This window comes from Phoenix dactylifera, unplaced genomic scaffold (genome assembly GCF_009389715.1).
Source record: "Phoenix dactylifera cultivar Barhee BC4 unplaced genomic scaffold, palm_55x_up_171113_PBpolish2nd_filt_p 000509F, whole genome shotgun sequence".
In the NCBI taxonomy this organism is placed as follows: domain Eukaryota; kingdom Viridiplantae; phylum Streptophyta; class Magnoliopsida; order Arecales; family Arecaceae; genus Phoenix; species Phoenix dactylifera.
Window position 1 is genome coordinate 304,101 of NW_024067923.1, and position 14,381 is coordinate 318,481.

The following is a 14,381-nucleotide window of genomic DNA, read 5'->3' on the forward strand; positions in this document are numbered from 1 at the left end:
CCAATTTTAACTTAGGCTTGGGACGCCTATCCCTTGTTCCAAGTCCCTTGACTGAAACAAGCTCAATATTCAAACGTTTTACAAAAGATTTGAAAGCTCTTAAGAAGCAAATATAACAATGAGAAACAATAAAATCGGAAGAACCCTTTTTGCCGTTGGAAGCGTGGATGATGGTGGTTCTTCTGATGTGGATCACGTTGGCTTGAATGCGAGCTTTGATTGCCAAGTGGGAGTGAGTAGATGAGCTCGAAATCAGATGGGAAAGCTTGAATGTACTTGATTTCTCCTCTTGAAAGCTCTAACTCCCTTGAACCTCTTTTTCTTTCTTCTCTCTTGAATGATCTTGTGTTGGGTTGGTAAGAAGTTATTGAGAAGCACTTAAGAGGTCCCTTTTATAGCCCAAAAAGCAAATATAGCCGTTAGACACAAAGATATGACCGTTTGAAATTCAAATCTACCTTAAAAAGTTGTCAGTCGCGTCCCAGGCGCTCCGGGGACGTCTCCGCGCTTTACGGGGACGTCTCCGCTTGTTTGCGCTTTTTGCATGGGGACGACTCCGTTGCTTCGGGGACGACTCCGCGCTCCGGGGACGTCTCCGTGCTTTACGGGGACGTCTCCGCTTGTTTGCGCTTTTTGCATGGGGACGACTCCGCTGCTTCGGGGACGACTCCGCCATTATATCTCCGAAAAACAAGTCTTCTGGAATTCTCTGAGAGAGTCGACTCCGCTTTTTCAGGGGACGTCTCCGGACGTGCCAGTTCTTCCTGTTTGTGCCAGAGACGTCTCTGAGACCATCAGGAGACGTCTCGGCTGTCCCTGATCTGTTTTCTTCATCTCAAAAATTCTTCAATAAATCCATAAAAATTATGGGAACTTGCCTAGACATTTCTTAACAATATTCTTAATAAAGCACATGAAATTCTCAATGAAATTGTTAAGATAAATGGTATTATACTCTAGTGTTTTGTATTCATCAAAATCCATTAGGGGATCAACAATCTCCCCCTTTTTGATGATGACAAAACACTGAGTATATGCAAAATTTGAAATTTAAACATATACACAGTATTTGATCAGATATACAAGTCTAATGTTTTGATTAGAGCTAGATACAATGTGCATAATTCAAAGTAGTCAATTTTCAGTTCTATCCTTATGCATAAAATTGATCTTAATAGCTCTTGAGCAATTTTAGCAGATCAACTGAATTTGAATCAAGTTAAAATGAAATATTGATGCTAAAGATAATTGAGGGCTAAGTTCTTTTTGACTCCCCCTTTCTTTTCCAGAAGGGCAATTATCTTAAAGCAAATATTCTTCAATTTTATCTTTTCTAATTCAACTTTGGAGTATGAATTTCGTATTTTGCATTCCATATTGGTTCTACTCCCCCTTTTGACAAAAACTTGGAGTAAATGCAACACATAAAGCATTATGAGCATATACTCAGATATTTCTCCCCCGTTTTGACAACATCAAAAAGATAGTGAAACATTAAGCACAAAGATAAGAATGCTCAAGGCAATAATGTTAGAAAAATATAAATGAGCATAGATCAGAGCCATTTCGGATAATTTTAGAGCAAATTATGATGAGAGCACATCTAATGTGATTCCAAGGATAGTTTTCAACTCAAGTGTAGATGGAATCTTTCTTAAGTTAATTCAAGAAGTACCACAAATGATATTCAAGGAAAGCACGAATGGAAATCTAACATATCTTCAATAATAAGTATGAAAGCTTGTTCATTTAAGATCTTTTGCCCAATATATTAAGTATTTTATCAACATGAGAGCAATTTAACTAATTTTCAGAGTATAAGAGCAGTATATTAAGTATGATTGCAAAGTTCTTTTATGGTGTAAAAATATTGTGGCATAAATGCCAAAGACATGAATTCATGCAATTTATGATATATCTTAGAGCATACATAAAATTCAAAGCTTTGAAGGTTCTTATAAAGACTTTAATCCTTTAAAAAAGGAAACACATTTTGGTACATATAATAATGAATTGGCATAAAAATTGAAGTTCTAGAGAACAAGCCAATAAGAACTCATCAGTAAATTCCAAAAATTGGTTTTCTAAGAGATACTCAAGAAAATTCAACACATTATTCTCCCCCTTTTTCATTAAGTTAGAGGCTCTTAAGATCAACTGTTTGAAATTGCAATTTGGTTCATGATTTATGCATAAGATATATTAACCAAATAATAAGCCTCAAGGTGTATCATAAAGATTTTCAGATTTAAATTTCAGATGATACATATTGGAGAGCATTAGGATCACTTTTCATTTAGTATGCTTTCTCTCTCCTTTAGTTATAGATTTATGCGATTAAGTTCCATAAGATCTCTCCTTCTGAGATTTTCTTTCTCCCCCTCAATTGATCATTCCATTTGAGAGTTTAAAATTTGAAGATAATGTTCAATAAAATTGTCAATCTCAAAAAAAAATATTTTCTATAAGTTGCAGCTTATTTTCATAAGACTCAATGTTTGAGATAAGACAACCTTTATAGAACTCATCACAAGGTATAAACTTATTATATAATTAAAGCAAGTCTTGCAATATAAGGAGGTTCATCAAAATCAATCCATAAAAATCAAGGTATGAGATACTGAATATCTAAGGCTCCCCCTCAAAAGATGCATTCTTCTTTAATCATTCTTTTCTATGATATCGAGAATGTAGAGTAATCTAGTATTATTTCAAAATTTATAGCAATTACTCTTTCTAATCCTTCAAGAACAAGTTATGCTTTCTCTTAATCTTAGAGAAAACGTACAGAAATATTAATCAGAAATGATTCATTTGAAGCTCAGTTTCTTTCAAAAGCATTTACATTTTCTTTCTTTTAGAATCGTTTGAGTGAGCTGAAATATTTCTATCTTTAAGATCATCCACTCTATATATATTCTGATGGAAGTCTTTAAGAATGTAGGAGAGAAAAACATATAGATTACCATTGAGGTATATATATTTATAGAGCTCAAATTCTTAATCATAGTTTTTCATGAAGCACAATAAATCTTTTAATATCATAATAAAATCATATATTTAGAAAAAAAAATTTTTGCAATCAAGATCATCGAAAGACACATCATTTGGACCAATATTAGTACACTTTAAAGATAAGAAATGATATGTTTCAGATGCGTATCGGGGCAAACAATCAAGGCATTAGAATTTCTCTATTTTTCTTAAACTGTAGTTTTTATCTATAAATCATATTGAGTTTAAGCTTTTATACAAAATCAGATTCTGAATTTCATAAAGATTTTCAATAGAGGCTTTCAAAATCATAATTTGAGATATGTATCTTCCACATTGTAGCTCATCTTAAATCATTACTATTGAAAATACATATTTCAAACATATAAGAGCATATTCAGAATATTTGTATTTATGTTGAGTTTTGGTATGAATTAGAACATTATATACCAAGGTTAGGCAAGTTGAAAGATAAAACAAAATCAATTCATTTTGCCTAATTAGAGATATACTTCTCTTCTCCTTTTTACAAATTTATTCAACTTTCAGATTTCAAAGATGATTGTGAACGACAATTTAAAATTTCTTTTCAATAATACCATAAAATAACTTCATATAGTATTTCAAACATTCAATCAAATTATCCAAGCATGGAGCATTACAAAATATTGAGAACTCATAATTCAAGACATCATGCCACATGCAAAATATATTATGTGTTAAGTCATGCATTAAAATAATAAGAAAAAGAATGTCAAGGATCAAAATCAATTCTTTTCAAATAAACTCCCCCTATTTAAATATAATTTTGCACTGATTTCATCCTTGAAATGTGTTTTCAAGTGATTAAAGCTTGACTTGATTCTTCTTATATACTTTCATTTACTTTGTTATTCATTTTTACTTTCTTATGCTCTATACTCTATTTGCTCCCTATCCGGTGGAGTTGGAAGGGGCACGAGGGTACTACCACTAGCCTCCCTCTTGTGCCGTCCCTAATATGCCCTACACCGAATAGTTGGGTCAAATAGTGCCGGGTACTACCACTAGCCTCCGCATTGGCACCATCCCTATGATGAGCAATATAGAAAGGTTAAAATGTTTACTTCAAACTCTCCCTGTTTAAGTGTAATTAATTATGGATTTTATCCCTTCCAAAAGAATGCTCACAAATGTCCCAAATATATTATGCTTGTTTTGCTTTTCCTTAAGATTGAAGTATTTGCCTTTACTTAGATTTTACTTCTCTTGAATAATATCTATTTTCTTTTCTTTATCTCTCTCTCTTTTTGTTACTCTCAAGTAATTTACATGAAAGAGCAGAATAAAGAAATAATCTTATGTGTCATATAGATGTATATCATGCAAACAACATTTTCATTATGCTCAAGTATTCATAACTTCTCACAGGTTATTTTACATCAAAATTTTAAGCATATACTTGTGTATTTCATGGTTATGATATAGGCAAAGAGATAATTTAGTTTGGGCAAACCATGAGACAGTTGTCTAAAAGCATAAGTCAACTAATGCATATATAGACATGATGTCTAGAAATTAATATTTAAAGATTTTAATCATGCCACAATAAGATTTAAGTTATTGACTTTGCTTAGCTAATTTATGAGAGAGGTATCTAGAATTACCGATTCATTCTGCATTCTTCAAGTCAAATACCTACTAGATTTCTTATGTATGAACTTTTGGCTGAAGAAGGTCCTCTCTCTTGTTTGCATGTGAATGTTTATTATATCTTACATGGAGATATCCTTTCAAGTTGAAATCTCTCATTCTTTGCTCAAGGATCATGCATTATTAACAAAATTCTTTTCTTTCTTGAAGGAAAGTCATTAGTTTCTTCAAGATACAAAACATTCATATAGCATATTTCTTAACTGGGGTGACTCAATCATAAGATATGACAACAATTTGAATGTTGAGTCACTTTACTCAAGAGATTGCCTAAATATAAGCAAACACATGTCACTTGAACTTAAGTGATAGTTTCATTAACCAAGAAGGTTCAAGGACAAGCGTGTGAAGCAATAGGAAGATTTATCAAGGTCAAATCAATTTTTTATTTTCAGAATCAATTTAGCTTAGATTCTATTTGCTTAAGATAATTATCAATAAGACATGTTAGCTAAGTTTTAGTCAATTTATCTTAAACAGTTGTTTCTATCAACATTCATATTATGATCATTAGAGTTAGATTGAAGTCTTGCACAAGGGCACATAATGAGCATACAATCTGGTCTACTAGTTGTATAATAAAATAATTATTCTATCATGCTTCAATACAGCTTTAAAATAATAGATCTACTTTGCTCATCCTTTTCAAATTCTACAAGATGGGGTCATAGACATACCTTCTTCATTACCAATCTTCTATAAGAGTTTTCTTGTGAACTAACTTTGGTCAATGAAGATTCTCTTTCTTGTTTGTCTTAATTTGGAGTTTGAGAAAGAAAATGTTAATTCATTCATTATACATATTTCAAACTCACTTTGCATGAGCTTAGTAAAATCTCCATATAAATTTTCATCAGTAGAACAAAAGTGATGCCATCAATGTGTGCTTTGAGCAAGCAAGATATCACAGATTCATCTCTTTAATGTATAGATTTATCATTATTACTTTTTATCAAAAAAGTTGCTCAAGCTTTTTATATATCATGCTTATGATGCTTGTTACAAATCACATATTGCTTTATCATATATGTAATGAGTGTTTTTAAATAAGGTGGTTATTTTACATAGATCTTTTCTAATGAAATAACCACATAGGAGTGAATTCTACACATTCATTTGACAGAATATAAAAGGCTCATGAGGCAAGCAAAATGATAATGATGATCTTTACTTTTAATCATGCAAGAATCAAGATCTATTTCATCTTTTCTTGATTTAGTCTTTTTAGTAGTCATCAATTTTTCTTCATTAAGTGCATTTCTGAAAAACTCAATTTGGTTCTAATTATTAACAAGTTTTCCGATTTTATCGGCAAGATTTCAAATTCTCTCTCTTTTAAAAAATGACTTAGTTTAACTTGACCAATTATAATCTTTGCTCATTCTTCTTAAGGTGTTTTAGTTTTAGATTGTTATATGCAAGCAAAAAGATTAACATATACACATATAATCTGATTTTAGTGACTTGATGAAAGATCATTAGTCTCATAAAGAATAAAATGAATTGATATTTCTACAACTAGGATCTTTTCATTGAATATTCTATATGCATTTGCTTGATGAATGATATCCAAAGATAGAAGTATCTTTATCAGATTTGCATTATTTTCAAAAGAACATATCAAGCATAACGTGTATGACTGAAAAATATGAAAGATATGCAATGGTTCATTTTCCATTTTTCAGAAGATCAAAAGGAGTTTTCATAAGAAAATAGATCTAATAGAAATCATATGTATGACAAGCAGTGATGATAGCTTTTTTTAAAAATTATTTAAGTAGATGACTATCATACACCAATTGTCTTTTTCATTTCTTCAAGAATTCTATTAACCCTATTTTACTTAAGGTGTCCTTGGTGCTGAAATAATTAATTTCTGTATAAACTTTATCAGGATTTTGGTTTTCAACACTGTGCCATGATACCTTCACAGTTTGGAAACCTTTATCATTTGAAACACTTTTACAAGATTTAGCAAATACAGAAAATATTTTAATTTTATTTGCCAAGAACAAATCCAATGTAAGCTTTTGAAAACTTAGTGATGGAAACAACATCTTTAGATTTAGAAATTGATTCTTGTTTGTTTCCTTAGTTAACATGCATAGCAAACTTTGACCTTTCAGAAGATAATCTAAGTAAGGCAATGGCAAGGTCTTTTGAGATTAAGTACATACTACCATGAGTTGATTTTATATGCCAAAGATGGTTTCTTTAATCTTGGTATTCATAGTGCATATATTCAAAGCATTACCAAGTACACATTATCATATCTAAGATCAATAAACAATAATGCCATAGATAAAAACTCTCAATCAAGCATATAGAGAATTCATAGAGTTATTCTTAATAAATTGATTAATCATTTAGCAACTTATCCAATAGTGAGTAAAGCATACTATAAAATGAAGTGATTTGATTATATTTCCAAAAGTATTTTTTTTTATATCACAAAATTGATCAATACTTGCAAGTTATGTTTTAATCAACTAATAAAGTAATTTCAATATGAGAGGATGCAATAATAACTTATATCATTATTTCTTTCACTTAACTCATTCTTCTTAATTACATTTTAAATTCAATTCCTTTGCACATGTCTAGAGCACCCATTGTTTAGATAACATCTTTCATTAAAACCTTGGATAGCTAGACATACTTGCTGAAAAATAATCATATTTTCAACTTAGGAACCCAAGCTCTTTTGGGTCCTTGTAGGTTAGCTATAATTGTTCCTTTTGTAACCCATATTTTCTTAATGGCTATTTTGTCCATGAATTTACAGATTTTAGGATTACAAGGGATGTATTTCTGTATCCTCTTGTTGAATTTAACAAACTTAGATCGAATATGAGTAGTAGATAAACTTTCAGTTTTCTGTTTTTGCCTTTTAGGTTCATCAAATTTGTAATGTATAGATTTAGGAACAACAGACGAGATTTTACTTAGCTTTTGTTTATTAGTATTATAAGAATCTGTTTTAGAATAATTAAAAACTGTTTTAACAAACATATTCTTAAAAGATTTTTGGGTGTACCAAGGTTGATATCCTACTCCAACTTTATCAAATTCAGCTCTTTGATTATTTATCATTAGGTTCAATTTTTCAAAGCTGAAGGTAAATCTTTCAACAATAGGTTTTAATTTGTCAACTTCTTTAGTTAATCTTCTGTTATCTTCTAAAAGTAATTCATTGTTTTTCTTAAGTTTATCATGACTTTCAGTGAGAAGTTGATCTCTTTGATTTAGTTCTTGATTCTCTTTAATTAAGATTTCAGTTTTACTAGTTAGTTTCAGTTTTTCATCTATTAGAATTTGATTTTCATTCTTCAAGTTCTTGTTCTTACAAATAAGTTCCTTATATTCTAAATACAAATCAGAAAAAGCGTCATGGAGTTCATCAAATGTAAAATTGCTTTCAGTTTCAGCATGAACCTCTTGTGCCACGAAGCATGGATTTGCAATATGATACTGCTCTTCTTCTACACATGATGTTTCAGATTTGTTAGTGCATTCATATTTGTCTTCAAGCATATTCCATATTTCTTTAGCAGTCATGCAAGAAGATATGCAATTAAACTCATTCCTATCTAATGCACAATATAATAGGTTCATGGCTTTTGAGTTTTGTTGTACCATTTTCTCATTATGACTAGTGTTTGTGTGTGTTCCATTGACTATAATTCTCCATAAATTATAATCAAGTGATTGTATGAAAATGCGCATGCGTGCTTTCCAATGTGTATAGTTTATGCCATTAAATAGTGGAGGTGTATCAATTAATTGTCCTTCTCCTAGAAAACTATCTATTTGAGTTGTCATGATCTTTGGCTCTTGATCGTGAGATCAATAATTAATCTTAGAGCACCTGCTCTGATACCACTTGTTGCCCAGTGGATACAACCCAAGAGGGGGGGTGAATTGGGTCTTTAAAACTTTTAGGCTACTTCTAACACTTTTCAATTAATTATGCTAAGTTGTATAGATGCACAGTGGAATTTAAACTTAGCAACAGTTTGATTTATTGAGTGAGACTTGATTAAGTAAATTGAATATGCTTGCAACTAAAGGATGCGCGGATAAGAGTTAAGCAAGCAATTTATCTAAGTAAGTAAGTGAGCAAGTTAGACAATCACAAACACAACAAACATATAGTGGTTCAGTGCACCCCAGCACCTACATCCACTCCCCAAGACCTCTTGGAAATTTCACTATAATCCTCCAGATTACAGTCCGGTAGTTTTGCGAGTGCACTACCCAACTCGTTGTTTTACCCCGGGCTAACAACGAACCCTACAATCCAGTAGTTTTTCGAGTGAACTACCCAACTCGTTGTTTTACCCCGGGCTAACAACGAACCCTACAATCCCCCAATTTTAACTTAGGCTTGGGACGCCTATCCCTTGTTCCAAGTCCCTTGACTGAAACAAGCTCAATATTCAAACGTTTTACAAAAGATTTGAAAGCTCTTAAGAAGCAAATATAACAATGAGAAACAATAAAATCGGAAGAACCCTTTTTGCCGTTGGAAGCGTGGATGATGGTGGTTCTTCTGATGTGGATCACGTTGGCTTGAATGCGAGCTTTGATTGCCAAGTGGGAGTGAGTAGATGAGCTCGAAATCAGATGGGAAAGCTTGAATGCACTTGATTTCTCCTCTTGAAAGCTCTAACTCCCTTGAACCTCTTTTTCTTTCTTCTCTCTTGAATGATCTTGTGTTGGGTTGGTAAGAAGTTGTTGAGAAGCACTTAAGAGGTCCCTTTTATAGCCCAAAAAGCAAATATAGCCGTTAGACACAAAGATATGACCGTTTGAAATTCAAATCTACCTGAAAAAGTTGTCAGTCGCGTCCCAGGCGCTCCGGGGACGTCTCCGCGCTTTACGGGGACGTCTCCGCTTGTTTGCGCTTTTTGCATGGGGACGACTCCGCTGCTTCGGGGACGACTCCGCGCTCCGGGGACGTCTCCGCGCTTTACGGGGACGTCTCCGCTTGTTTGCGCTTTTTGCATGGGGACGACTCCGCTGCTTCGGGGACGACTCCGCCGTTATATCTCCGAAAAACAAGTCTTCTGGAATTCTCTGAGAGAGTCGACTCCGCTTTTTCAGGGGACGTCTCCGGACGTGCCAGTTCTTCCTGTTTGTGCCAGAGACGTCTCTGAGACCATCAGGAGACGTCTCGGCTGTCCCTGATCTGTTTTCTTCATCTCAAAAATTCTTCAATAAATCCATAAAAATTATGGAAACTTGCCTAGACATTTCTTAACAATATTCTTAATAAAGCACATGAAATTCTCAATGAAATTGTTAAGATAAATGGTATTATACTCTAGTGTTTTGTATTCATCAAAATCCATTAGGGGATCAATAGTCGCCGGAGCCTCTCCTCACCCTGCTTCATCATCGGCACCCGTTGCTTTAGTCAGTGAGGTAACATCCACCCACTTCCCCGTCCCTACCTTCATCTTCCCTATTTTCAAAATAAAACAGAGGAGGGACTCCACGGACCTCGGCTGCAGCCGTTACCGGCTCTCGGGCGGGGACGGCAGTCGGGCCGGAGTCCCGTTTCCCTCCTTACCTTCAATGGGGCAGAGGACCTTAGTGAGGAGAAGAAGGGAAACGGAAAGAAAAAAAAAAAGCAAAGAAGAAGAAAAAGAAGAAAAGAGGAAGAGGGGACTCACCGGGGTGACGTCGCGTGCGGCGGCGGCCGGCTTCGGCTGCGAACGGCGCTGACACGGGCGTCGGCCACGGGCCAGCCGAGGATGCCGCCGGCACGGGCGTCGGCTGCAGGCCGGCAGAGGGCACCGCCGGCTGTGGCCGACCTCTCCCGAACTCACTGCCTCCCTTTGCAGGAGAAGAAAGGGGGAAAGAAAAGAGGGATCGAGAGAGAAGGAAGGAAAGAGAGGAGGAGAGGAAGCTCTGGGAAGAAGAAAAGAAATATAGAAGAAAAGAGGAAGGGGGGACTTATCAGCTCGTCGTCGTGTGCGGCGGCCGCCGGGCTTCGGCTGCAAGCACCGTCGACATGAGCGTCGACCGTAGGCGCGGCCCAGAGCGCTGCAGGCTCGGCCGGGGATGCCGCGGGGCCTGGCCGCGGACGCCGCCGGTCGTGGCTCAGCCCCCCTCCGCTCGCCGTCCTCCCTTCGTCAGAGAAGAAAGGAGGAGAAAGGGTGAAAGAGATGAAGGGAGAAGAAGAAGCTTCGGGAAGGAGAAGAAAAGAAAAAGGAGAAGAGAAGAAAAGGAAAGAAAAGGGAAAGAAAAAAAAGAAAAAGAGAAGAAAAAGAAGGAAAAGAAAAAAAAAAGAGATGAAATGGGTTTAGCCAAATTTGACTATCCAAGCCCAATTAGACTGGGAAAAGTCTGAATCCGAGCTCAATCAGATTGGGCTAAGTCTGGACGAGCCCAAACTATAAATTGGGTTAAATCCTAGCTAAATTAAGTTAAATTGAAACGGGTCCGAACCCAATTAAGCTGAGTTGGTCTCGGCAGACCTAATCGATGGTGAATCAGGCCCAATTTAAGCCCAATTCAACTAAGGTGAGGCCAAATTGACCTCAGGCTAGCCCTGACTCAGGCCCAAATGAGCCATATTGACCCTGAACCAAAATTGAACCCAATTAAACTTGGGACTAAGCCTATTGACCAGATCAGAAGACCGAATTGGCTAGAAAAGGCTGGACTCAATCATGAACCAGGCCCAATCCTTTAATTAAAAATCCAATTAACCTATGTGGACCCAATCTGATTTTAAACTGAGCCCCAAAGGCTCTAAATTGGGTAAATTGGACTTGGGTTAGATCCTTGGATGGGATCCAAGCAAGTAAGTTCATAGTATGATGAACTAAAAAAATTTATAATAAATAAATGGGGAATAATGTGATCCCTATGTTGTTGTTTTAGGTGATTAAGAATTTATCACCTGAACTTGAGAAATTTGGAAAGCGAATTAAGGTAAGTAATCTATTTTAATCTTATTGTGGATCATGTGAATATTATGTTTACTAAAATTTTAAAATGTTATTCGTGTATATATTTCATGAATGGGTGTATTATAAAATGTATGTAACTTGTTCTAATCTTTTATGGATCACGCATGAAATTTAACCCGTTATACTTGTATTGTAGGTCATGTACCCTAAATTATAAGCTATGAACGGTGAATGTATATGGCATGCTTTAGTTATACAAGTTATGATTATATGTGCTTTATGATTTCCATTATGCTTACGAAATAAGTAGATTACATTATATCCTAAGATATGGATTATGAACCATGTATATGAGTGACATGTGTTAGCCATATAATTGGTGATTATGCTTATATCATGCTTATGTAGATTTCATGATGCATGTAGGATGAATGGAATTACATGTCATAATTTTCATTAGCATGAGCATAAAGAATGATGATAAATTGCCTCTAGTTATTTGCACATCTTGCAAGGGGTACCTAAGAGTTCTCGATGCTACTGCCGAATGCAACTGAGCCGGCCTTGCCAGTGGCCGATAATGACTGAGCCAGCCCCGCCAGTGGCCGACTAATAACTGAGCAGGCCCTGCCAGTGACCGATAATGAATTCGCCATAGCATCCATGAGTTACCACCTATAAGAAGTATTGTCTACGAACTCTTAAGAGCTACTGATCGAATGCAACTGAGCCGGCCTTGCCAGTGGCCGAGAATGACTGAGCCAGCCCCGCCAGTGGCCGCCTAATAACTGAGCTGGCCCCCCCTGTGGCTGAGAATGACTTCGCAGTAGCGTCTGAGAGTATGACCGTGGCATGTCGGTGGCACGATTTTCTTTATATATATGCATGTTACAAGATTCCTTGGTAACGTAGGATACTGATTTATTTACTCAGCATAAATATTTTATTATAATGATTTATTGAGTAGTATACATGTCAGCTTCTCAAACCCTGTTAAAACATGTTTAGTATTTTACAGAACCAAGCATATACTAGTAGATGTGCATGATTTCCCAAGGATAGCATGGTTCAAGTGTATTATGTATTTCATGAAATATGGTGTCATAAACACATTAAAATGATATTTATAGCATGACCACGAACTTAAGGTGCCATTAATCAGTTTTCCAATAACTCATAAAGTATGATTTATGAAAATTATGATTTATGAACTCTCAGATGCTATGCAAGGGCCCCCGCCAGTGGGTATAATAACTCGGCATGCGCATATGGCCCCCGCCAGTGGGTATAATAACTCGGCATGCGCATATGGCCCCTGCCAGTGGGTATAATAACTTGGCATGCGCATATGGCCCCCGCCAGCGGGTATAATAACTTGGCTGCACTACTATCTGAGAGTATGGATTTAAAATCTTAGATTAACGGCAAGGTTTTACGTTGCATGTTATGTTTACAAAATATCATGATGGTACATGCATTAATTTACAGCTTGATTTGCATATATATATATATATATATATATTGTATATGGAACAATGGACATTTGATGTATATGTTAGCCTCTCAAATCTTGCATAAACATGGTTATTCTTATGTTTGATCCGGTAAGATTATGTATGATTACTTACTGAGCTGTGTAGCTCATACCCGTTCATTTATATTTTTCTTTCAGATCCTCACCACTGATAGCTGTCAGAGACACTTTAATTTGGTATCAGGGCTTCTTTCTTGTGGGGTAAAACAAGTATACTTTTGTGTACATAAACTACATAGAAGCTCTGTATTTGGGTACTGACCAGCATGTTGTACTAAGAATGCTTTCATATATAAAGGTTTGGTTGGTTTGACTACCCTATTACCCATGTATGAGGCTTCGTGTTATTGTGGACGGTAGTCGGCAATAGCACGGCCGTGTCACGGATCCGGATCCGGGGCGTGACAACCCAGAACAATTTTGAGATTTCTAAGCCAGTCTCTGTAATTGGTACTGGTCAATCGGTTGGTCTCAAGAATACGGGTCAAAGGGTTTGAGGCTGACATTATGATTTGCAGAGAGTAAAGATTCTAGTTAGACTTTTGTACTTGACCCTAATCTGTTCTAGGATCTTTTAGAACAAATGTTTCTCCCACTATTTTCACGAATTTCTCACACTACCTGATCGGTTCTTTTAATTCTGAAAATAAACCACACAATAGCACGTATCCTGCAGGATAGTGATTACGGGTGTCGGTCCACAGAAATTGAAGAATAAGTTATTTTTCTTTTAAATATAAATCAAGAAGAAGAATTTGCTAACTCGAATTAACTAAATTAAACTATGAGTGCGATTGGAATTTATCAGAGTAAATGGATCTAAGGTTTGGAATCCACCACATAGCATTGCATCAGGGACTGTGTTCTTAATTTTTGTCTTTTGGAGAGGCATGCAATTTGGCTACAAGCCTTTTAAAATAAAAACCTAAAGAGTTTTAGGAAGATCCATCTTCGGTATAGCATGAAGTGTCTACCTAAGTATGCTAATCTACGGTACAGCACACCTCATCTTCCTACGCATGGATCATCTTAGACTACTTTAGCAAACATGAATAGTAAATGACATGCTCAAGGTTTAAACATCATAAAAGAAATATTTCATTAAAGATAAGAATTTAAACAAGCTCCAAAATAATAAAAAAAAGTAAGAACTACAATGCCCTGACACATTGCTAGGGCTTCATCCAGCCCTAGATTGGACGTTTAGCCGAGCATGGCTTCCGGACGACCTGCCATCT